The sequence below is a fragment of the Bos indicus genome, chromosome 19 (genome assembly GCF_029378745.1).
Source record: "Bos indicus isolate NIAB-ARS_2022 breed Sahiwal x Tharparkar chromosome 19, NIAB-ARS_B.indTharparkar_mat_pri_1.0, whole genome shotgun sequence".
NCBI classification, from domain to species: domain Eukaryota; kingdom Metazoa; phylum Chordata; class Mammalia; order Artiodactyla; family Bovidae; genus Bos; species Bos indicus.
In genome coordinates, this window is record NC_091778.1 from 41,708,425 (window position 1) to 41,733,510 (window position 25,086).

Here is a 25,086-nt window from a genome sequence, read left to right on the forward strand (position 1 = left end):
TTTTAAAATTTCATTTTGTATGGGAGTATAGTTAAAACATTTTCATCACCCCCAAAAGAAACTCTTTATATAAGAACGTTCATAGCAGCATTATTAGCAATAGTCAAAAAGTAGAAGCAACACAATTCCATCAGCTGATGAACGGGTAAACTAAAATGTGGTATATTCATAAAATGAAATGTTACTCGGCCATAAAAAAGGAATGACATGCTAACACATGCTGCAACATGGGTACCTTGAAAATGTGCTAAGTGAAAGAAGCCAGACACAAAAGGTCACATTCTCTGTGGTTCCACTGATATGAAATTTCCAGCATAGGCAGTTTCATAGAGACAGAGAGTGGATTAGTGGTTGCCAGGGGCTGGGAAGAGGGCGGGAGTGGGAGAGACTGCTAACGTGTAGAGTTCCTTTTGGGGTGATGAAAATGTTCTGAAATTAGATGTTAGTGATGGGTGTACAACATTGTGATTACACTAAGCCCCACTCAAATGTACACTTTCAAGAGGTAACAATGGCTTCGTGTTGTGGGAACCTCATTCACTTGATTTGTAGACACATCACCCAAACTCTATTTCCATCTTCATATGGTATTCTCCCTGTGAGTGTCTCTGAACACTCTTCTTATAAGGACACCAGTCATTAGTTTTAGGGCCCACCCTAATCCAGGATGACTTCAATTAAAAAATTTTTTTTTCAAGTATTTATTTTGACTTCATCTTAGCTGTGGCACATGGGCTTAGTTGCAGTATGTCAGATCTTAGTTCCCCAACCAGGAATTGAACCTGGCTCCCTGCACTGGGAGCTTGGAGTCTTATCCACTGGACCACTACGGATGTCCCTGGGATGACTTCATGTTAATCTAGCATGGCCTCAACTAATTCCATCTGCAAAGACTTTATTTCCAAAAAAGGTCAAATTCTGGGTAGTCGTGGATTGTGGCAGAATGCTAGTCATCAGCCTACTGCCAGGCCCTTTGCCCATTTTTTTTTTTTTAAGATTTTTGTTTTGATGTGGACAGTTTTTAAAGTCTTTATTGAACTTGTTACAATATTGCTTCTGCTTTATGTTTTGATTTTTTGGCTGCCAATCATGTAGGATCTTAGCTCTCTGACCAGGGATAAAACTTGCACCCCCTGCATTGGAAGGTGAAGTATTAACCACTGGATCACCAGGGAAGTCCCTCCTTTGCCCATTTAAAAGTTGGGTTATTTGTCTTTTTATTAGTAAGTTTAAGAGTTTTTACATTAACATATTTTTAAACTTGATTTAAATACTGTCCTACCAGATACAATGTTCAGCAACTTTCTCCCCTCAGTGTTAAGCTTGTGAGATTCTCAGGTCAATGTGTGTGTAAATTCTAGTTTGGTTTTGTTGCTCTACGTGTCCTGGGCTTCCCGGTGGCACAGTGGTAAAGAAGCTGCCTGCCAGTGCAGGAAACACAAGAGGTGTGGGTTTGATCCCTGGGTGGGGAAGATCCCCTGGAGTACGAGATGGCAATCCACTCCAGTATTCTCACCTGGAAAATTCCACGGGCAGAGGAGCCTGGTGGACTATATAGTCCATGGGGTTAGATACGACTCAGTGACTAAACAACAATGTCCTTTTCTTCTTCAAAATGTGTCATTCTTCTACCCAGTACATCTGACTTCTGCCCTCATTACTTACTGAAACTGTTCTTGTCAAGGTCACTGACTCGCATTTTACCAAATCCAAGCGATGCTTCTCTTACCATCCTCTTCTGGCGTTCGGTGTGTCTGATGGTCCTTCCCTCCTGAACACTCATTGCTACTTCTGGCCACTACACTCTCAGGATTTCCCTCTGTCCTATCCTTCTTAGCCTCCCTTGCTGGCTTTCTCCCTCAGCTGGGTCCTTGCATGAGGAGTTCCTTGGTTCTGTCCTAAGCCCTCTTCTCTCCCTTCCATACATCTGGGCTTAGACTTCATCAGTCTATCTCTGAGCATCTGCTGCTGCATAACACACTATTCCAAACTTAGTGGCTTATGAGACTTCCCTGGTGGTCCAGCAGCTAAGATTCTGAGCTCCCAATGTAGGAGGTTAGGTTCAATTCCTGGTTGAGGAACGAGATTCCACATGCTGCAACTAAAGATTTCACATGCTGGGGCTCCCCTGGTGACGTACTCATTCAACTGCCAACGCAGGGGACATGGGTTCGGTCCCTGGTCTGGGAAGATCCCTTAAGCCACAGAGCAACTAAGCCCATGCACCACAACTACTGAGCCTGTGCTCTAGGGCCTGGGAGCCACAACCACTGAAGCCCGTGTGCCCTAGAGCTCATGCTCTGCAACAAGAGAAGCCACCGCAATGAGAAGTAGGCGCACCACGATTAGAGACAGCCTCCGCTCACTGCATAGAGAAAACTAAGCAGCAGCGAAGACCCAGCACGGCCAAAAACAAACAAATAAATAAAGTTTATTTTTAAAAAAGCTCCCTCATGCCACAGTGAAGATCAAAGATACTAAGTGCCATGACTAAAACCTGGCACAGCCAAATAAATAAATAAATGTTTTTTAAAAAACAAAAACTTAATGACTTAAAAGCCATTTTAAACTTATGACCCTCCAGTTAATGGAGACTCAGCTGGGTAGTTCTGCTGTCCCCCTTGGGGTGTCTCAGTCAGCTGCAGTCAGAAGGTGACTGGAGCTGGAATGTCCAAGATGGCTGGCTTACACATCTCATACGCAGTGGGTACAGCTGGAAGGCTAGGATGGCTAGTCCTCTCTCTCCATGTGGAGGCCTCCCCCTCCGGGTGGTCTCTACAACAGAATAACTGATTTCTCACATGGGAGTGTTAGGGTGGACACACAAGACTGGAGGCTGCCAGGTCTTCCTAAAAGCTTAATTATGGGCCTGGTACAGCATTCCTTCTTCTGTATTAAAGGGAGTCACAGGCCAGCCCTGATTGAGTGAACACGTGGAGTCCTGGGTCATTAGGGGCTGTCCTGGAGACTAGCTAAACCAGTTTGTGAGTCCCAGCTTGCTAGGATTGCTCTTCTAAATTCCAGACATAAACATCCCGTGGCCTAAAGAACCTCTTTTCCCTCCCTCACCCATCTAGTCTCCCTAATCTTTTGTCCTTGCCCCAACCCCTCTTCTTCCTCCTCAACTCTCTGGCTAAGTATTGGCATCACTTGCACAAAAGAGCTCAAGCCAGGGACTTGGGAATCATCTTTGAGTTCTCCCCGTCTTCAACCATCACATTCCACTTCATAAATATCTCTAGAATTACATCTTACTATCTCTACCACTGATACCCTCATAGTGATCACGGGTACAGTTAGTGAGTGTTTCCAAGTGCAGACATGGTTCAGGAGCATTCCATTTAGTCTCACTCTCCACCATCACCACCCCCCCACCCCCCCAATCCCCAGTTTTTGTTGCAGCACACAGGAACTTCTTTTGTTGTGGAACATGGGCTCTAGAGCCCGAGGATTCAGTACTTGTAGCACGTAGGATCTCTAGTTGTGGTGAATTGGCTCACTTGCCCCACGGCATGTTCCCTAACCAGGGATCTAACCTGTGTCCCCTGCATTGGAAGGCAGATTCTTAACCACTGAACCACCAGGGAAGTCCCTTCATTTAGTCTTATCTCACTTTGTAGATGGGAAGCCTAAGGCTGGTAGAAGTTGAGTAACTTGTCCAAAGCCTCACCCTATTCAGTAGTGGGGAGAACTAAGATTCGAGGCCTTGAGCTCTGCAGACAAGCAGCCCTGTCTTCAAGGTCTTTGTGCCCAATTGTGTCCAGCTGCCACTCAATGCAGGCATCCATCGTCTCTCACTGAGACGTCTACAACATTCTTGCTTTTAGCCCGGCCCCCTCTAATTCATCCTTTACGCTGCAGTTCTCCAAAGCGTCCCTGGTGGCTCAGATGGTAAAGAATCCGCCTGCAACGTGGAAGACCTGGGTTTGATCCTTGGGTTGGGAAGATCCCCTGGAGGAGGGCATGGCAACCCACTCCAGTATTCTTGCCTTGAGAATCCCATGGACAGAGGAGCCTGGAGGACTGCAGTCCATGGGGTCGTAAAGAGTCAGACACGACTGAGCGACTAAGCACAGCACATGCTGCAGTTAGTCAGAGTGCTCTTTCTAGAAGGCAAAGTGGGTTATGGCACTGCTCAACTCAAACCTTGTAATGGTTTTCCTCTTGCCCTCGGGATAAAATCTAACTTTTCATGAGAGATAATAAAGTCCTTCACAAACTGGTCCCTGGCAACTTGACAGTGTAGCATAGAGCAGTGGTTCTCTATAGCAGCATCTTGGGAATCTTGGGTGGCTAATTTTTTGTTTGTTTTTGTTTGTTTGTTTTTTGCTGCACCACACAACTTGTGGGATCTTAGTTCTCTGACTGGGCATAGAACCATGGCCCTGAACAGTGAGAACACAGAGTCCTAACCACTGAATCTCCAAGGAATTCCCTATGATAACTTTTTTTATCACAATGTTTGTGCTATGGTATTTGGTGAACAGGGTTAGGGATGCTAGATTTTGGCAATACAAGGAACCATTCTGCACAACCAAAAATTATCCATGTGATTTTCAATGTCCTACTGAACCTTCTATGCGAAAAATCTATTAATTATCATCTGAGCCTGGAATTTATCTGCATTAACCCTACACCAAGGGAGGAAGTGTGTGCTAAGTGGCTTCAGTTGTGTCTGACTCTTTGTGACCCCACAGACTGTAGCCCACCAGGCTTCTCTGTTCATTGAATTCTCCAAGCAAGAATAGTGAAGTGGAATATTGAAGAATACTTGCCATACCCTCCTCCAGGGGCTCTTCCCCACCCAGGGATCAAACCCGGGTCTCCTGCATTGCAGGCAGATTCTTTACCGTCTGAGCCTCCAGGGAAGCCCCTCAAGGGAGGAAGGGACAGGTTTATTCCTGGTTCACCTTAACTATGAGGATGTAGTCCTTTGGCATCCCATCTATATGAAGGATTGAAAGTGAAAGTGGCTCAGTCACGTCCGACTCTTTGTGACGCCATGGACTACACAGTCCATGGAATTCTCCAGGCCAGAATACTGGAGTGGGTAGCCTATCCTTCTCCAGCAAATCTTCCTGACCCAGGAATTGAACCGGGGTCTCCCGCCTTGCAGGTGGATTCTTTACCAACTGAGCTATCAGGGAGAATCTCCTGTTAAAATCCCTGCTGAAGAGTTCCTGGGATGCTCTCTTTCCCCACAAGACACTGACAAAAGCTTAAGCTCATGTAGTTAGGCAAGTGTCCTCTGACCAAGAACCTGCTTCAGTGTTCCTCTTACCTCTTTTCATGTCCCCTGCCTTCACTTTGGAGAAGGCAATGGCACCCCACTCCAGTACTCTTGCCTGGAAAAATCCCATGGACAGAGGAGCCTGGTAGGCTGCAGTCCATGGGGTCGCTAGGAGTCGGACACGACTGAGCGACTTCACTTTCACTTTTCACTTTCATGCACTGGAGAAGGAAATGGCAACCCACTCCAGTGTTCTTGCCTGGAGAATCCCAGGGATGGGGGAGCCTGGTGGGCTGCCGTCTATGGGGTCGCACAGAGTCAGACACAACTGAAGTGACTTAGCTTAGCTTAGCTTAGCCTTCACTTAGTTTGCTCCCCACATTCCTCAGTTTTTCATCAAAGCATTTAAGAGTTAAAAAATATTTTATCTAGGATTTTTAGTTGTTTTTAGGGAGAAGGTCTTCAAGGTACTCAGTCTGTCATATTGTCAGAACAGGACCTCCCAGGTGGCTCAGTGGTAAAGAATCCGCCTGCCAACGCACCAGTGCAGAAGCTGAAGGAGACTAGAGTTCAGTTCCTGGGTGGGGAAGATCCCCCAGAGGAGGAAATGGCAACCCACTTAAATATTCTTGCCTGGGAAATCTCACAGACAGTGGAGCCTGGCAGGCTGCAGTCCACGGGGTCTCAAAGAGTTGGACACGACCGAAGTGAAGATTCCACATGCCGCAACTAAGAAATCTTACATGCTGCAATGAAAATAGAAGATACCACGTGCCACGACTGAGACCTGTTGAAGCTTAAGTAAGTAAACATAAAAGAGTATAACTACTCTGTTGTTTTGTGTTGTTCGGAACTTTAACAAGAGTTGTTCACTATTTGGGAAAATCACCTTGTAAATGGCAGCACTGTCCAACACAACACCCTTAGGTCAATCTGCATTTGTTGCTGTCACATTCTCAGTGATTCTAAATATCGGTGCAAGCATCTAACTACTTCACTATGCATCTTCCAGTGTCGTGATACGTGAGTGTTAACAGACTGAAATGCCTTCCTCTTATTTCTTTTTTATAGTCAGGGCTTTATATTGATTTTTTTAAAAGATTTATTTATTTTACTTTTGGTCTGTGCTGGGTCTTCCTTGCAGTAACTCGGGCTTTTCATTGCAGTGGCTTTTCTTGTGAGCACAGGCTCTAGGCATTCGAGCTTCAGTAGTTGCGGCTCATGGGCTCCATAATTGAAGCTCTCAGGCTCTAGAATGTGGGTTCAGTAGTTGTGGTACATAGGGTTAGCTGCCCAATGGCATGTAGAATCTTTCCGAATCCATGTGCCCTGCATTGGCAGGCAGATTCTTAACCACTGGACCACCTGGGAAGCCCTGATTTGTTTTTTGAAATCATGTTGTTTTTTTTAAAATCAGGTTAAATTGTCTGTTAATTTCACTTGAGGATAGTAAAGTTGAATTATATTTGTTATAATAAAAGGACACTGGGACCTGGGAGTGTGCGGGGTCATTTGGTATGCAGAGACTCTGGAGATACTTCTACTACTTTATAGATATGTGTCTTCAGGCAAGACGGTTAACTTTCCTGTGTCTCAGTCTCTTTATCTGTAAAATGGAGGTAATAATACCTACCTCAGAAAGTTATCCTGAGGATAAATGAGTTACGACATGTGATGTTATAATTGACAGTGCCTGGCACATGGCAAGTATTGATAAATTCAGATGTTATGACTACTTTTTGGATCAAATTCCTTGCCTCTCCTATAAGTTCTAGCTCTAACTACCTGGAAATGCTTTCAGTTTTTTTAATGGGCCGTGCTTCTTGTTTTGTGTATATTCTTCCTGCGCCCTGAATGCTGTTCCCTTCTGTCTGCACCTGGCCAATTCCTACTTACCCATCGGGCATTACTTAGGTAAAAATTACTTTCTTTATGAAGCCTACACCTATTTCTCCAAGCCTAGTTGAGATGTTCCTGCATTGCACCCCAGTGGCTGCTCTTATCATGGAGTGATGTAATAGAGAATGGTGGGCTTACATTAGCTGTGGTATACGGGCAAAGCCTGAAAAATGCAGAAAAGAGCAGAGATGAACAGAGGCCTTGAGGAAGCACCTGGTGCACTGCACTAGAAAGCAGGTCTGCACAGTGTGTAGTGAGCGGGGAGGGGACAGAGTAGGGATGAGGCTGAAGAGCTGGGAGTGTCAATCTACCATGTACCTTGCCCAGTCACTCCGCCTTCAGGCATACAGGATTACAAACCTTATGTAATCTTTATCTTTGCACCTACTGATCCCTATGCCTGGAATGTGTTCCCTGCCTTCTCTGATTAGTAATAAAACTCTGCTCCTCCTCCAAGGCTGAATTCAAAACCATTTATGAAACCTTCTCCCATTCTCTAGCAGGGAGTAATCACTCCCTTGTCTGAGGTCCCTCTGCCCATATGTCCCCATAGCACTAATCATATGCCTACTTGTATCTCAGCCAGCTGTTTACACGCCAGTCTGCCCACCATCCAGTGAGTCCCCTGAGGGCAGAGGCGGTCTTAGTCACCTCTGTAGCCATCTTCTGCTGCCTAGCCCAGTGCCTGGCCCACATCAGGTACTCAGTGAATGTTGTGACATTTACTTGACTAGTGGGTGGTGCCCAGCACTTCTCATGGCAGAACAGAAGGAAAACAAAAATAATAACAACCTACAGTTCATCACGTGCTTTCTCATTCATCTCATTAGCTTTCCAACAACCCTATGAAACAGTTGTTGGTGGTTTAGTCGCTAAGTTGTATCCAACTCTTGTGACCCATGGACAGTAGCCTGCCAGTCTCCTGTGTCCATGGGATTCTCCAGGCAAGAATACTGGAATGGGTTGCCATTTCCTTCTCCAGGGGCTCTTCCCGACCCAGGGATCCAACCTGGGTCTCCCGCATTGCAGGCAGATTCTTTACCAACAGAGCTACGAGGGAAGTTCCTGTGAAACAGTCGAGGCAGGAACTATTAGACCCATTTTACAGATAGCGTAGTTGAGGCCCAAGGGCACACGGTAAGAAATGAGAACTAAGTCCCAATTCTGTCTCCCTACTTCCGATTCAGCGTAAATAAAGGTGATGGAGAGACCCAAAGAACATTTTGAGGCAATGAGTTTGCAATGGAAAAGCATTTTTGTGGGTGGACTAGGGAGGAATACTTAGCTGGGACAGAGCTAACAGCAGGCAAGCCAGGGAGGGCACAGGATTCCTTTCCCCCCACTCCCCCGACCCCCCCTCCCTCCCCCGACCCAAACAGCAGGAAGTCTGCAGCACCAACCCCCAGCCATGGAAACTGGGGAAGCCCAAGCCCGGGAAAGTGAAGACGGATGTTCACAGGTGTTCGGGTTAAGCAGCTAAGATGACGGTAACGGGTGACTAGTTAGCAGGGCCTGCCTCCCCGTTGCCATGACAACCGGAGCTTGATTACTGAGCCCTTTCAAGGTTTGCCTGGGGCGGGTTCTTCGTTAACTCGAAATTAGGAAAGGACATTTATGGTGTGTGTGTGCGCGTGAGCACGCGGAAAAAAGATGAAAAAGATATTCGAAACTGTGTTCAGCTCAGTGATTCTTCAGCAACATGATAGAATCACTGCGCAGTTTTAAAAGTTCCGATGCCTAGCCACACACAAGATCAATTAAATCAGAATCTCTGGGTGTGGAATTCAGGTATCACTATTTAGTCAACTCTTCCCAGGTTATTCTAATTGCAACCAAAGTGGCAAACCCTGCTCTTCAGCGGCTAAGCAACGTTCTTGCGACCTTCCCAAGATGGCGGCCACTGACAGCTTCCGCCTTTACGTAAACCGGCAAGGGGCGGGCTCTCCAGGTGCGCATGCGTGTAGCGTCTCTTCGCCCTCTGCTCCCTGCTCCTTTCTCCCCCTCCTCCATTTTGTTCGCGGACGCTGGGGACGGTGGGAGCAGATCCATTTCCGGGTTGGCAAAAGGGGCGGCGGCGGCGAGAAGGGGAGCTTGCCGCGGGGCAAGCAGGACTGGACGGAGCCAGAGCCGAGGTGGCGGAGGAGTAGCTCTTGGAGCCGCTGCGGCCAGGTCGGGAAGAGTGGGTCCAGGAAGGGTGGGTCCGTCGCTGAAATGACCTGCGGATCTGAATGGGAGGGCGAGCCGGGGGAGGGGGGACTGGGGCGGGGCTGTAAGGGAGAGAGGGGACTTTGGAGGAGGGGCCTGTGGGGAAGAGGGGTCCTGGGGGCGGGACCTAAGGGGAGGGGGATTGGAGGCTGGATCTAAAGAACCTGGAGAAGAGGGGGCGTGGGGAATCTAAGTAGGGAGGAGTGGTCGGGAATCGGTGTGGGGCGAGCGCTAACTGTGAGATGCGAAGGAAGGTTGTTGAGAGACAGGAAATAAGGGATCCTGAAGGGCTGGGTGAGGTGAGTAAGACGGCGACTGGGGTGAGGAACGAGGTAACCGTGCGCAAAAAGGGAGATGGGGAGGGAGGACCTGTTGGGAACAGGTAATTAACAGGATGCTCCGGATGAGGAGGCCGCTGTAATATTTGGGGATTGATGAGTGAAAACCACTGGTTATGGGGTAACTGAGGAAATCGCTTACATTAGAGGGAATCTGAGAACGTTAGTTGAGAAGAAAGCAGAATTGAGTTTAAGGTTGGATTGATAAATGTTGAAGTTCGCGAGGGAGCGCGATCTGCAGTTGAGGACTCAGGTTGGAATGATGTGAAGTCTTAATTCTGGCCTCCGCCACCTCCCTAGGATCCACCTTCCTTTTCACTGTTATCTTTGCCCTGTGTTTGTTTCTGAATGACTTACTGCATGTTTTGGGTGACTTTTTCTTTCTTCTACACATGAGAAGAGAACCTCAGGGAATAAGGACGGTTTTAGCCCTCCTGTGGATTTACTAAGTAACTTCGAGGCAGATCAGTTTTTGTCCCCCCCCCCCCCCCCCCCGCCCCCACACACCACCACCACATTGGAGATGTTGGTTTGATCCCTTTCTGCATCTAAAAGATTGTGTTAAGCAAATGGGATCTTTAAAGTGGTTGCAAAGAAGTGGTTCCTGAAAATAAGACTGAGATACTGATGTTTAGAAGATACGTCGCTCCCAGTTTCTTCCTCTCAACCTTGTCCATTTTTTTGTGCCTTGTGCCTGGGAAGAGTTGGTTTGGATTTGATACATGTCCAATTTCTAAACTTTTCTTATTGTCAACTTTTAGTAGCCAGAAATTTCATATTGTTGTGTTACGCTGTATTGGCTGCCGTCAAGATGGGGATGGGGAAGTTAGAATTGGAAATGAAAGAGGTTGGTTGATGGAGAGAACTGATGGAGAATGTGGGAGAATGCAGTATTTTATTTTCTAGCTACCAGAGTATTTTACTCCTGACAAACACTTGCTTCGTGAACTCTTTGAGAATTCACTAAAAAATAGTTGTAGGTCGTTGAGCCTTTTGCCATGGTTCAGTCACTTCGGCCCTTTTTGCCAGTTGCTGGGGACCAGTGTGCTCATGGACAATTTTGGCTTCTTCTTAATCCTTTAACATCTTGACTGTTTTAGGTTTTCCTTTGGGTGTAATACTCTAAACACCTGGTGCATAGGCGAACTTGTTTAGCTTAGACGTGTTCCTGAAAGTCTTGGCATTTCTGAAGTCTGACGTGGATTTGCTTAAGAGGGGGCAGTTTCTAACTCGGCTTCACACTTGGTATCAGAGTAGTGTTTATCTTAGTTGGTACTGATTAGTTAGGTGATGTTAGCACAGAGACGAAATGCAGGGGAAAGTGGAAGGTGTTGAGAACTGTGGGGTTTTCAGGTTTTACTGATGGCTTTTAAGAGGGAAGAGATGAGTTTTGTTCCTTTTGGTGGATGTTCTTTCTTGATTTCTTAGGCTCTTTGATATATTATTTTTTTTTTAATTGTGTATTATTTTATTTTTGGCTGCACATGGGCTTTCTGTAGGTGCTGCGAGCAGGGGCTGCTTTCGATTGCTGAGCGAGGGCCTCTCGTTCTGGAGGCTCTTGCGGCGGGCTTTAAGGTCGTGTGGGCTTCGGCAGTTTCAGCTCTCCGCCTTAGTTTGGCGCGGGGTCTTAGTTGCCCTGTGGCATGTGAAATCTTCCCAGACCAGGGATTGAACCCGTGTTTCCTGCATTGCATGGTGGATTCTTTACCACTGTACCGCCAGGGAAGTCTGTCTTGGGCTCTTTGGGAGAGTAACCTGGTGTACTTGAATCTTTGTTCCTTTTGCTCTGAATTAATTCTGAAAATCATGGGCTGCTGGTTCAGGTTGTTTCAGCAACTCAACCCCAGGAAGGACTGCAAGGTAGGAAGTACATAGGGATGGTCCCTGACTAAGCATGGTTCGACTTAGAGTTTTCAACTTCACAGTGGTGTGTAAGGGATATGCATTCAGTAGAAGCTGTGCTTTGAATGTTTAATTTTGATCTTTTCCTGAGCTATCAGTATTTGGCTCTCATGATGCTGAGCAGAGGCAGACAGCCGCAGCTCGCAGTCAGGCGATATACACTTATAACCATCCTGTGCCCATACAACTTTTCCGTTTTTCACTTTTAGTGCAGTGTTCAGTAAATGACATGAGCTATTCAGTCAATTCAGTTCAGTGGGTCAGTCGTGTCCAACTCTTTGCGACCCCATGGACTGCAGCATGCCAGGCTTCCAGGTCCATCACCAGCTCCCGGAACTTGCTCAAACTCATGTCCATCCAGTCAGTGATGCCATCCAATCATCTCATCCTCTGTTGTCCCCTTCTCCTCCTGCCCTCAGTCTTTCCCAGCATCAGGGTCTTTTCTAATGAGTCAGTTCTTCCCATCAGGCGGCCAAAGTATTGGAGCTTCAGCATCAGTCCTTCCAATGAATATTCAGAATTGATTTCCTTTAGGATTGACTGGTTTGATCTTCTTGCAGTCCAAGGGACTCTCAAGAGTCTTCTCCAACACCACAATTCAAAAGCATCAGTTCTTCGGCGCTCAGCTTTCTTTATGGTCCAACTCTCACATCCATACGTGATTACTGGAAAAACCAGGGCTATTTTGTACTTTATTGTAAAATAGGCTTTGTGTTAGATGATTTTGCCCAACTGTAGGCTAATGTACGTGTTCTGAGCATGTTTAAAGTAGGCTAGGCTAAGGTAAGCTATGATGTCCTGTAGGTTAGGTGTATTAAATGTATTTTCGACTTAATGGCATTTTCAGTTTATGATGGGCTTATCAGGATGTAACCTGTCTGTACACTTACTTGAGGGTTAAAAACTTGCTTAATATTTTGCTGTCATTTAAGCCTACAGTGTGTCTTTTTGGTTTGTTTTTAGGAAGGTTTGGAAATAAGCTGTGGAGGCTCTGGGCAGACTTTTAGTGTAGCCTGCTTCTTCCACATAATGGTTTTCCGTTTTTCCTATCCTGCCATGTGTTTCTGTTGCTCTGCTGGAACCAGTCCCAAGTGGAAAACAGCAAATTGCACATTTTTTCCCCCTCCTTTTTAGTCTCTGGTGGATGTCTTGTTTGTGTCACAGTTTGATACCACCAAATTGAAAGAATTCTTTACTGCTTCAGAGGGAGAGGGTGACAGAAGCTGAGCTGGGTTTCCTGGGCTAGAGAATGGACTCTGTCAAAGCAGAGAATAGTTGCAGAAACACAAACCGGGACCTTGAAGCTGTGACTAACATTTTGGCAACATGCTTCCCTGTGCCAAATAACTTCTTTTCTTCCTGAGTGTGATTGTTGATCTCCTTCTCAAAGTAGGCTCTTGTTGCTACTGTTCTGCACACAGCTCCCGAGCAGAAGTTGGCAGAGTTCCGGTTGACTGTCTCTTGGGGGATGTGGCCTGGATTAGAGTAGATGGGGTGTTCCATGTCAAAGTGAGGTTCATTGGCAGATCCTGAGAGCCTCTCTGCAAGGAAATGGAGGCGGTACTCTTTACTGAATGTTCTTACACTCCTTTATGTTTCTTCTAAATTCAAATCTGTTTCTTATTCATCTGGTGATTAAATGCAGAATCATTGCCTTTGCCTAGCTTTCAAAGTCCAAGGCGTTGAGGGAAGAGAGTGTTTCCGACTTTTTGTCACTTCACTCTCATTCCCAGGCCTTTGAGCCTAGGGAGCCACAGACTAAACTTATGAGCACTTTTTGGTATTATTATTAAAGGTATTTAAAAATACTGGATAGAGCTTTATGGAGAAAAGCAATGTTAGTAGGGAAAGAAGGCATTTGCTAATACCTGTGTCAGTCTTAGCTCTCTTAAGATTTTGGCTGATGCCTGTGGAGGCAAATAGGTTATCAAATAGGGAAGCCAGGAATTAGCTTCTCACTTGCCATTTAGGCTTGGCAAAGTTGTAACAATTTAGTATGACCATCCTAAATACTTAATTCTACTTGTAAATGCTCTTTTCAGTGTGTTCTGCTTAGTGGATGCACTTTTGTTTTTCAGGAGATGATTATTTGAAGATAACTGTGTTTCCATTAGGTCTTGGAATGGATTATGAAGATCATTTCTCGCAGTATATGGCAGTGGCCCCGTAACATTGCAGAGAACCTCAAGACAAGTTTTGGCGGCCCTGGATTCACCTTTCTCCTCCCTTCATTAGCCCAGAGGATTCTGTTCCTGATATGCAGGTTCAGATCCAGAGGTTTTGACCCTGGTCCAGGGCTTTGATTGTGGTAACAAATATGATTATTGGAGTTGTGTTTAATCTAGTCTCGGGTCTTTCTTTCCTGAAGAGTGTCTTGAAGTGAGGCAAATCTGTATAAACAAGGAACATGTGTAGATTTCCTCACCATTAAAAACAATTTTGCGGGGGGTCTGTGCTGGGTGTTTGTTGCTGCGCGGGCTTTCTTGACTTGCCGCAAGCAGGGGCTGCTCTTTGTTGGGGGCACAGGCTTCTCATTGCAGTGGCTTCTCTTGTTGTGGCGTGGGCTCTAGAGCGTGGGCTCAGCAGTTGCGGCTCCTGGGGGCTCTAGAGCACAGGCCCTATGGTTGTGGTGCACGGGCTGGTTCTGCAGCGTGGAATCTTCCCAGACCAGGGAGTTAATCCTTGTCCCCTCCATTGGTGGGCAGATTCCTATCCACTGTACCACCAGGGATGTCCTCCTCCCCATTTAATAATTGGTTTTCAAAAATTTTTTAGCTTCTTAAACTTCATGGATTTATATTAAGCTCCATTTAGATTGAGGCCCCTGAAAGTAATTTGTTTTTAGTTGGTATTTATGATAATATTTCCATACGAATTCATCAGCCTGCCCTCTGTGCTCATAGAAAGCCTGAATCAAGTAGTCTCTTTCTTTTTCCCCCCCAGTAAACCCTCTGACTGTGAATCAGTCTCCATATGTCCATATTGGAACATTTGGTATTTTTTAAAAAAGGAATTTTCTAAAGGGGTACAGTGAATTATGGGGCATGCTGTCTGAGACGTGTGGAGAGTGAGTTTTCCTTCTTTCCACTTCCACCTTCCCAGTGCTCAGATGTAGGCAGGGTGTTTGTCATTAAAGATCCAGGTATGAGACTAAACTCTTGCTGTCACTGTCTTACAAGGACAGGACTTTAAAGAAAATAGTAATAAATCTCTATTTAAGAAAATAATAATAAAAAGATTATTTTCTTAAATAGATAATACGCTCACATGGCCCAGAATTTGAAAGGTAAGAAAACGGTATGCGTTGAGCAGTCTGCCCTCTACCCTTGTCTACTTTTCGTTCTGGTTTGTCTTCCCAGTCAGCTAATAGTATCCATTTCTTGAGATCATTTTTTTCTTTTTTTAGTCTTACTTATTTATTTTTGGCTGCACCGGGTCTGTGCTGCACGTGGGCTTTTTCTTAGCTGCAGTGCTTGGGATTCATCTTCCAGTGGTTTCTTTTATTGGGGAGAATGGCCTCTCGGATGCTCAGGCTTCAGGAGTTGTGGCGCATGGGCTTAGTTGTCCAGAGGCATGTGGGATCTTCCCAGACCAGGGAAGGAACCCATATCCCTTGCATTGGCAGGCAGATTCTTAACCCACTGGACCACCAGGTAAGTCCTCTTGACATCCTTTCCAGAGATAATGTGTACAAAGTCAATATATATGTGTCTTGCATTTTTTAAAATGAGTGTCACACACTAATTCTATGTACAGTTTTTAAAAAACTTACTTTGGCAATCAGTCATTCTATATGAACAGTAAAGAGAGTAACACCTGCCCTATCCAGGTAGATATTTAATGTTTCCAGTCTTTTGCTGTTACAAACTATGCTCCAGAGAAAAACTATATATATCTGGCCTTTTGCATGTGTGATTATATCTGTAGGGTATATTAGAATTGCTGAGGCTGCTTTTTTGGGGGCCCTGTTATTCATTTCCTTGACAATTTTCGAGTTCCTACTGTGTGCCAAGCACTGTGGTAGGTACTGGTGATGCAACAGTGAAAACAAAACTGATTCAGCCTTTGCACTCATGCGCTTATGGTCTAGTGGGGAAAACAGCCATTAAACGGGTAATGAATTACGGTTGCCGACAGCACAGTGGAGAGTGCAACTGACCCTAGTTCATTGAGAAGGTGGCCGGTCAGGGAAGGTTCCTGAGGAATTGACTTCTAAGGCTGAAACCTGAAGGATGAGGGGAGGAAATGGCAAAGGTGAAGGTCCTGAGGAGGGAAAGAACGTGGCTATGTGGAGAGCTGAAGGGAGTCCCGGTGTGTCTGGACCTTAGGGAGTGAGAAGCAGAGAGATAGGAGGCAGGACTTCAGAGAGTGTGAGTTCTTAAAAAATACAGGTAAATGGCGTAGTTCATTTTAAGTTCAACCTTTCCAGTAGAGATTTCTTTCTGTCAGTTCTCTCCACTGGGAGTAGTTTACCACTGTTGATGCTGAAATCATCAGTATCATAAAGAACAGGAATTCTGTACAGCGGAACATGTTTCCAGAAAAATTTCCTGGATAAAGCCTGTTCTTTTAGTCTTGATTTCTTTTAGCTCCTGCCCATTAAACTCTTGTGGCTGGATTAGAACTTAAAATGTGGGGCTCTTGAGAACTGGTTTGGAGATTGTTGGGGCGCTGTTCTTAGATCATGGGGGATGATGGGCTTGTTAGTTTGCCAGACCTGGTTATTTAAGAAACAAAACCTCCTCACCTCTGGGGATTATTGACTGTTTTTTTGGTAAGCTTCATGGGCTGGAGAGAGAACACAGATGTTCTTCTTGTGAACTACTGAAAGTAATTTGTCATCTAGGCCGTATGTCTTAACACGGTGCATGCATCTTACTGGACATGCAAATGGATCAGTAGCTCAGGGCCATTATAACTCTGAATATATGAAACCATTTTTATCTGCTCTATCTGCAGTATATTTTATATTGACTTTTGTTCAGGAATCACAGTACTCTTCCTCAAAGCCCAGATGGTCCCGTTTTGATTTAGTACTTACTTGTGTAATTGGATCAGCTTGCCCTGTTTTCATACTTCAAAGTAGACTCCTGATTTTGCAGACCATCACTAGTGATCTCAGAATGAAAATGTGCAGATTTTTCTAGCATTTCAGCAAGGAGCATCTGTGTATCTGATGGCTTAAGGGTATTAGAGTGAGAGAAGAAACTCTTCTGCAGTGAAAGTCACAGCTTTGTTAATAGACTTTCTGTGGTGAGTTGGGACTTAATATATTATCTTTGAAATGAGGCATGACACTTCTCTCCATGTGAAGTCTGGATCAACGTTTTATGGAGCATCTGCTTAAATTTTCTTTCAGGCCTTTTCTTAATGGAGACTGTCATCACTGATTTTCCTTCCTCTGACTGTTCTCTGTATGTTTTCTACTTTTATATTTGTGCTGTGCAAATGATGGAATACACATAGAAGCCAAGTGCTAGTCTTGTGAGATGGCCAGCCTCAAGTGAGAAGAGCTGGTTTTTGTCATCAGTGACTAGATTTCAGCCTACCTGCTAAGTCTTTTAATTTCATTAACAGTTTCTTAGAACTTGTAAAGATATTTTGATAGCAGATGTTGGTTATTTTTGTTTTTCAGTTAGTTGCATTAAATGGAGAACAAGACCTGAAAAGGGGGCTAAGTAATTGGTTTTAAGATTTATCCCTCTATTTTTGTGCTTACCTTTGCAATTAAATTTTGCTTATGCGTTCTTACAGTGGCCTGGAAGTTCCGCACGTATTTGACTTGAGATGGTGTGAGCGCTGGGTGGTGAACCTTGTTTGGTTACACCCAGGCGGTGGCACAGATTCAGGTCACATTAGGCAGCCTTCTTCATTGCATTTGAGCCTGAGACATGAGTTATTTTGGTTTGTTTGGGGTTTTCTACTTTCTTTAACTGTGTTGGTAGCAGATCCAATGTTGACCTTTCTTGGGAAATTTTGGTAGTCTGAAGCTTGGTTTTGTTGTACAGTGTTAGATTTTTTGGTTTTAGTAGTTAAATTTAAAATGAAAATAGTAAGAATATATAAAGAGTCAAATAGTACTGTAAGTCTCGTAGTACTTAAGAGCTGCTCCATTTCTCCTTACTTATCCTCTGAATGCTTTTAATATTTTTAATAATTTAATAATACTTGTAATATTTTTTGTGATGTATATTCATGTTTCTACATAGTATTCTTACACTGTTATGTCTTGATTTTTCCATTCTTAGATATTATCTATTGAGTTTCTGCTGTGGACACTTGAGTTTTGCATTCTTATGCTGCTATTCATGCACAACCCTTCCTGCTCTCTGCATTATATATATATATATATCACTATCTTGATTAAATCAATATTCTATATGTTTTGGTATTATATATCATGATTATATATCACTGTAGCCTATCAGGCTGTTCAGTCCCTGGGATTTTCCAGGCAAGAGTGCTGGAGTGGATTGCCATTTCCTTCTCCAGGAGATCTTCCCCCACCCAGGAATCGAACCCAGGTCTCCTGCATTGCAGGCAGACGCTTTACCGCATTGCAGGCAGACGCTTTACGTCTGAGCCACCAGGGAAGCATTATATATCATGATTCAAGTAGAAAAACCAACCATTCTTGGTATTTCACAGATTATCAAATCATGAAAGGCCAGGGGAGCATAGGTCAGGGAAAGCCACTTGCAGGGCTTGAAAGAAACTGCAGTCATTAATAATCCTGACTGCCTTAAACACCAAAGCAGCCAATTTACAGAATATTGAAAACTGCTGCAAACCACATGTCTGTCATCTGTCAGAGGCTACACACCTGCTCATTGTTCCTGGAAGATCAATAATGGCATCTACCTTCCTTCTATCTTCTAGATCTTGAGTGAATGCTATGTGTTGGTGGGATTTAAACCACAACCCAGTGACGGGATTCTAGGAAAAGTAGTTCCCAGACCTCCAGCCTCCCTCCTCTCCTGTGAGTCCAGAGGGGAGTAGAGGTGAGTGTTACCAAAAGAAGAGAAAAAAGTAGCATCCAATATAATGAGTGTGTACTGTGATTATATTTCCTTCTTTATATATATTTTTTTTTCCCTTAAGTATTATATTTGCCTTTTTTTCCTGTCTTATTTCCTTTTTTTGCTTGATTTACTAAGTATCAGTCTTTAATTCATCCCTAACCTTGGATGGAAGTATCTCTTCTCAGCACATTTAAACACGTTGGTGGAGTCTCTTCCAGAGACTTTATGAGAAAGATCTATAGGATGGGTGCACTTTTTGAGGGTTTGCCTGTCTGAATCATCTCTTTTCTACCTTCATGCTGGTTGATAGTTTGACTAGATATAAAATACTTTGTTGGGGATCATATTTCTTTGGAAATTTTAAACCTTGCTTTGTGGTTTTCTAACTTTCAGTAATAATATTATGAAATTTGGTGCTATTCAATTCTAGATTCTTTGTATAGGATCTGTTTTTTCCTCTGAAAGATTTTAGGGTCTTGTCTTTACCTGCCTCCTGCTTTGGAGGGTGGATTCTTAACCTCTGGACCACCAGACTAGTCCCATTTAGGGTCTTGTCCTTATCCTTGGTATTCTGAAATGCAGTGATGTGCCTTGGGGTGGATATTAGAATTCATCATGCTTGGTGGTCCAGTGGTTAGGACTCTGTGTTTCTGCTAGCGGGGGCCCAGGTTTGATGCCTGGTTGGGGAACTAATAAGATCCCACAAGCTGTACAGTATGGCCAGGGGGAAAAAAAATTCATCATGCTTGAGATTCAGTGGGCCATTTCAGTCTGCAGCTTATTTCCATTTCCTTCCCTGGTGTCTCAGATGGTAAAGAATCTACTTGCAGTGTGGGAAACCTGGGTTTGATCCCTGGAGTCTCTGGGATGATCCCCTGGAGAAGGGAATGGCAGCCGACTCCAGCATTCTTACCTGGAGAATTGCATGGACAGAGGAGCCTGGCAGGCCATAGTCTGTGGGTCACAAAGAGTCAGACCTGACTGAGCGACTTAACACTTTCACCCTTTCCATCTGTCAAGTTTTCCTGTATTATCATCTCTTATAATGTATTCTCTCTCTGATAATTATTTCTCTCCTCCCTATTTCTCAGAACCCATGTTATCCAGATGGTGAAACTCCTAGACTAGCCCTCAATTTTTTTCCCTTGTGAATTTTTTTCCCTCATTCAGTTTTCAGACAGCCTTAGTTTTTTCTTCCAGCTCTTGTATTTTAAATATTTACCATCAATTTTTTTTAGTTTCCAAGAAATTTTCTCCAAATTTTTAAAAATTTATTTTTAATTGGAGGATAATTGCTTTACAGTATTGTGTTGGTGTCTGCCATACATCAACATGAGTCAGCCATAGGTATACATATCTCAGAATTTTATGTATAAATAGTTTTGCCTGTTGTCAGGAATTCTGTTTTGCTTATTTACTTTGCTTCCTGTCTTGCATGTGAGAGGTTTTCTTGAAACGTCTAATAATTCTTGGCTATCTGTTCATTTTTAAGGATGAGGCACTAAAAAGCTGAGTGCAGATCCCTGGCTCATCGAGTGGCGGGCACCGTTTTAGGGTGGATTGGCACTGGTCACTTTGCTCAGAGAGAACTGCTCCGGTTTTCTGCCTGGAGAGTATTAGCCCAGCAGCAGGTGTTTTTGGAACGGAGTGGGAGAAGAGAGCCGGGGATGGGGAGAGGTCTCATTATTGAAGACAAGTTAGGCTCGCTTGATCCCCTTTTGTTCTCAGTGGCTCAGCTGCCCTTAGCTGCCACTGGTCCCTTGGTTCAGAGACCCTCTGGTTCAGCTTCTCTCATCTCCTGCCAGGCAGTGTAGGGGCGGGGACAGAGGGGATAAAAGAATCTTATTTCTTACACAGACTTTTGGTCTTTGCTTTGTTTTTCCTTTCTTTTTTTTTTTAATTGGAGGACAGTTGCTCTACAATATTGTGTTGGCCCCTGCCACACATCAGCGTGAATTAGCCACAGGTACGTTACACAGACTTTCAGCCAGTTCTCTTTTAGCCCCTCCTACACCCCTTTCTCCAGACGTACTGGATGCCTCCAGTTTCTGAGCCTTTTCTGAGATTCTGTGGTAGAAATCTGCTTGCTTCTTTCCACTGCAGGCATTTGGTTTTTTCCTTTCTGTGAAGTTATTTATCATTAGTGCATCTGCTGTCCAGCTTCCAAAATTTTGTTGATACCTCTCTTTATGTTGTTGTCTTGTTTCCCATTTTCTCTTTTTTTAAAAATTTATGCCTTAAAATTTTTTTTTCCTGATTTTAGTAGGTCTGGATTAGGGCCCAGAAATCTTTGTGTGTGTTTGTTAAACATGCCCTAGGATGTGTTTTTTCTTCAGGCAAGTTTGGAAGCTCTGTTTTAGAAGGACCTTCTAAACCATTTATTGCTATCCTGAGTTGCTTTTGTATTCTGGCTGTGTTTTAGTCTGTCTAGCTTTGGTCTGGATTTCTAAATTAGAATGTGTCCTTCATCTGATTAACTCCTCTCTTCTGTAAGTTAAATACTGGCAAATGGTAATAACTTTGGCCTTGTGTGACTGCATTTTTTTAGCCACCATTTCTAAACCCTCCGGTTCCTGGGATGTGTGGGTGGGGAGGACACATTAGTTATGAGCATTGAGCTGCTCTGCATCATTTCACTGTCCAAGTCCAGGAATCTGGTTTTTGTTGTTGTTGTTGTTTGAAATGGAGAATTGACTCAGGCTTTAAAAACAGATTTACTAGTTATCTGTCTTAGATTTATACAGTGTCATTTTCGGAGATGTTAAAGTACTGTGGTTTGAAGTTTGTTTTTAATTTTGACAGTATGAGAGGGCACATTCTCTTCTTTTTGTGTTCTAGATCGTTAGGCCTTACAATGGAGAAGGAAATGGCAACCCACTCCAGTGTTCTTGCCTGGAGAATCCCAGGGACAGAGGAGCCTAGTGAGCTGCCGTCTACGGGGTCGCACAGAGTCGGACACGACTAAAGCGACTTAGCAGCAGCCATCTTTTTAATGAAGCCATTCTTCACAACTGGTTATTTAATTGAACACAAGAGTAGACTTCTCATTGATTTGTGTTCCTTTTAGATGAGAGGACTTGGTTGCCATGTTGCCCTGTATCTGGGAATCATACATAACCTTTGGAACCTGGTATTTGCCACATCAAGTAGTCTATGCATATGTAGGCTTCTGAGTTTATGTTTTTCAGGCTTTTGAAAAATAACTTGGGACAAGAGGAAAGAGTCTTATTAGGGGGAAAAGCTGAATTCTGGGATATATAATTTTATTCTTATTAGAAAAATTATGTTTGAAAGATTATTATCATAAAGTTATATATTTTTCTTCTGCCTTCCCGGTGGCTCAGTGGGTGAAGAATCTGTCCGAAATGCAGGAGACACAGGAGACACGGGTTTGATCCCTGAGTTGGAAAGATCCCTTGGAGGAGGAAATGGCAACCCATCCAGTATTCTTGCCTGAAAAATCCTGTGGACAGAGGAGCCTGGCAGGCTATAGCCCATGGAGTCTCAAAGACTTGGACACGACTAGGCGACTAAACACACACGCGCGCGCTCACACTTCTGCCTCCATCCTTTTTTCTTCCAGGATTGTGTGCTGCTTGTAACAGTGAAAAATCATGGAAGTAAAGAGGTTTTTTTTTTTTTAATTACTTGTTGTATCAATCAGGTTTGCTGCATAGTTAAATTTCCTCGATGGAAAATGCCTGTCATTGGAAAGACGATTTTTTTTATCCTTCATGGAGTAACTTTGGAATTTTAATTACTTCCATGGCCATACATGATAGAAATCTGTTTCACCAGAGGTTTGACTGAATTGAATTTCAAGGGAGAGGGAGCACCTTTTTCCCTGAGAGAAGAGGGCTGTAGATTACTTTTAGATAGCTTTCGGAGGAGGGGAGGGTGGTAAAAGACATAGAACAAGAAGTTACTCTAGTCTGTTGCCTTGTGTTTTAGAGAAACCAAAATTACTTTAGTGGAAACTCTACGGTATTCTGTCATAGAACACATGGAGGCGTGTTCATAGTTTGCTGCTGATGTCAGTTCTTGCGTAATTCGAGGAACCTGTTTGACTCCTGCTGTTAGTCTCTGGCAGTGGTATGTGAATCCTCTCAGAGAGCTCCTGGCTCTTCTCCCATGTGGGGTTCTGTGGCTTGGGAACTGGATGCCTTTGTGCCACTGTGGTGATGAGCTCACGCTTCCCTAGACTGCTGCTTTTCAGGTGCAAGGTTGAAGGGTAGGTGGACGGGTAAGCAAATTCCCAGCAGGGAACTTTTAACCCTGGAAGGCTTCTGGTTAGTACCTAGGTCCCTAGCTGTGCTCAAGCCAAAGAGAGGTGAGGTACAGTCTGTGGGGTTAATGCATGAGGTAACTGCTGGAACTTGTTAACTTTGGATGAGAAGCTATTGGTTTGTTTAGACTTCTTTGGTATAATAGGCATATTGGATGGAGGAGGATACTACTTCTTAAAATTTTTATTTATTTGTTTTGGTTGAGCTAGGTCTTCATTGCTTTCTCTGGTTGCGGCGAGCAGAAGTTACTCTCCAGTTGTGGTGTGTGAGCTTTTCCTTGCGGTGGCTTCTCTTGTTGTGGAGCACAGGCTCGAGGTGCGTGGGCTTGGTAGTTGTGGCTCGTGGGCTTAGTTGCCCCGTGGCATGTGGGATCTTCCCGGATCAGGGACTGACCTTGTGTCCCCCGCATTGGCAGGTAGAGTCCCATCCGTTGTACACCAGGGAAGTCCAGAGAAGGATACTACTATTGGACTTGGAGGATGGCTTCTTCTTTATTTATTTTTAATTGGAGGATATGGAGCATGGCTTATAAAGGCCTCAGGTTTCATCTCCTCCCATTCTTCTCACCCTGTTCTAGTTACCTTGGCGTTCAGTTCTCTAACACATCAAACTCATTTCCATCTCCTTGATGTTTGTTAATTCTTTTCGGAAGATGCTTTCCCCAGATGTTCCTAGGGCTTGGCTGCTCATGGAGAGGCTTCTGAGAGCCAGGCCCCCAGCCCGTGCCCCTCCCCATCTAACAACACCGTCCCCTGCTCCTAACTCCCCTTTATGATTCTCATTTTTCCATTCTTTTTATCACTGATATATGAGATTATATTTGTTTCTTTCCTCTAGAATGTAAGGTCCAAGATTGTAAAAAATTGTCTTGTTAAGCCACTGGAACAGAGGTTATCAGTCTCAGCATTATTCACATTTCTAGACCGGATAATTCTTTGTTGTGGGTGGCTTAGTTGCTCCGTGGCACATGGGATCTTCCTGGACCAGAGATCGAACCTGTGTCCCCTGCATTGGCAGGCAGATTCTTTACCACAGAGCCAGCAGGGGAGCCCTTAATAGGATATTAAAGAATCACACACTTGTTTAAGAAGGGTGAGACAGGGACTTCCCCGTGGTCCAGTGATTAAGACTTTGTGCTTCCAGTGAAGAGAGCACAGTGTCAGTCCCTGGTCAGGGAGTGACGATTCTACATGCTGTGCAGTGTGGCCAAAAAATATTTTTTCTTGTTAACATCTTAAATTCCTATCCATATGACTGAGTCTTGTAAGGTGAAACTAAGGCCCTTGAGTCTTTCCTGAGGGAGATAGCCTACTTAAAAAATATTCAGGGTCATTTTTTTCTCCCCACTGGGGAATTTTTTTCAGTACTTTGGTACAAAAACTGTAATTTACTGTGTAATCAAAGTTGAGATCAAAGGAAAGTACTGTTACTTGAGGTCTCTCAGCATGAAAGTGGATGGCATTAAGATTTAGATTTTTAAAAATTATTTTTTCTTTTTAAAATAACTTGTAAACGAAACCTCAGTTTTATAACAGTAGAATACCATTTGAATAAAGGCCTCAAATTATAGTGGTAACTACAATATCCTTAGATCATTTTAAATATATGAAAAAAGCAGCTAAATTGGATTCTTCATTTATCAAATTAAAAGGCAGCATCATTGTCTTTGTCCTCAGGAGGGTTCCTGCTCCTAAAATGTATGAATATTTGAGAATTGGATAGAAAAATAAGTTTTGTCTTTTGAGGAGTAGAAGAAAGCACTTTTTTAAAAGTGCATTGCTTGAGTTTTATAGAGACTTATCTCTGAATTCTGAGATAAAGTTGACATTAAGAAGACTTAAAATAATGCTCTCTGCTCTTTATTTCAAAGAAACTGTCTCCTGAGGATGTATAAAGCTTATTTTATCATGGTTTTTAAGATGGAAGGGATTAAGAAAGGAATGAGAATTTTTCTGAAAATCAGGGACTCTGAAAAACAGAGATGGTGAGGTGTGTAGTTTGAATTTAATAGATCAGAAAGGAAAGACTTAATTCTGTGATGAACTTTTTTTCTTTTTTGTTTAACTTCACGAGTGTTAGATTCTTAAAAATGCAATAGACAGTGATTCCAGAAGGCCTGGATTTGTCCTCTGATTAAATGTTAATCACTAAAGTTTGTCTTTCTCTTATAAAGCTTTATGAATTGTTTTTGCTTCATTTGTTCT

At 43.8% G+C, this 25,086-nt stretch overlaps 1 protein-coding gene across 8 annotated transcripts in view; it reads left to right on the forward strand.

Annotated features, from left to right (window-relative positions):
• The first annotated feature begins 9,119 nt into the window (after nt 1-9,119).
• The window catches only part of WIPF2 (WAS/WASL interacting protein family member 2), a 38,375-nt gene continuing 22,408 nt past the window's right edge, over nt 9,120-25,086 (forward strand). The window contains exons 1-3 of one of the 8 annotated variants that reach the window (XM_019981516.2): nt 9,120-9,298; nt 13,653-13,882; nt 18,454-18,575. The gene's annotated coding sequence lies outside the window, so the exon portion shown is untranslated. Of the gene's footprint in view, nt 9,299-9,537; nt 9,634-13,652; nt 13,883-18,453; nt 18,576-25,086 lie in introns of those variants that run through there. The other 7 variants (XM_070773429.1, XM_019981518.2, XM_070773431.1 and 4 more) reach the window with 7 other exon arrangements.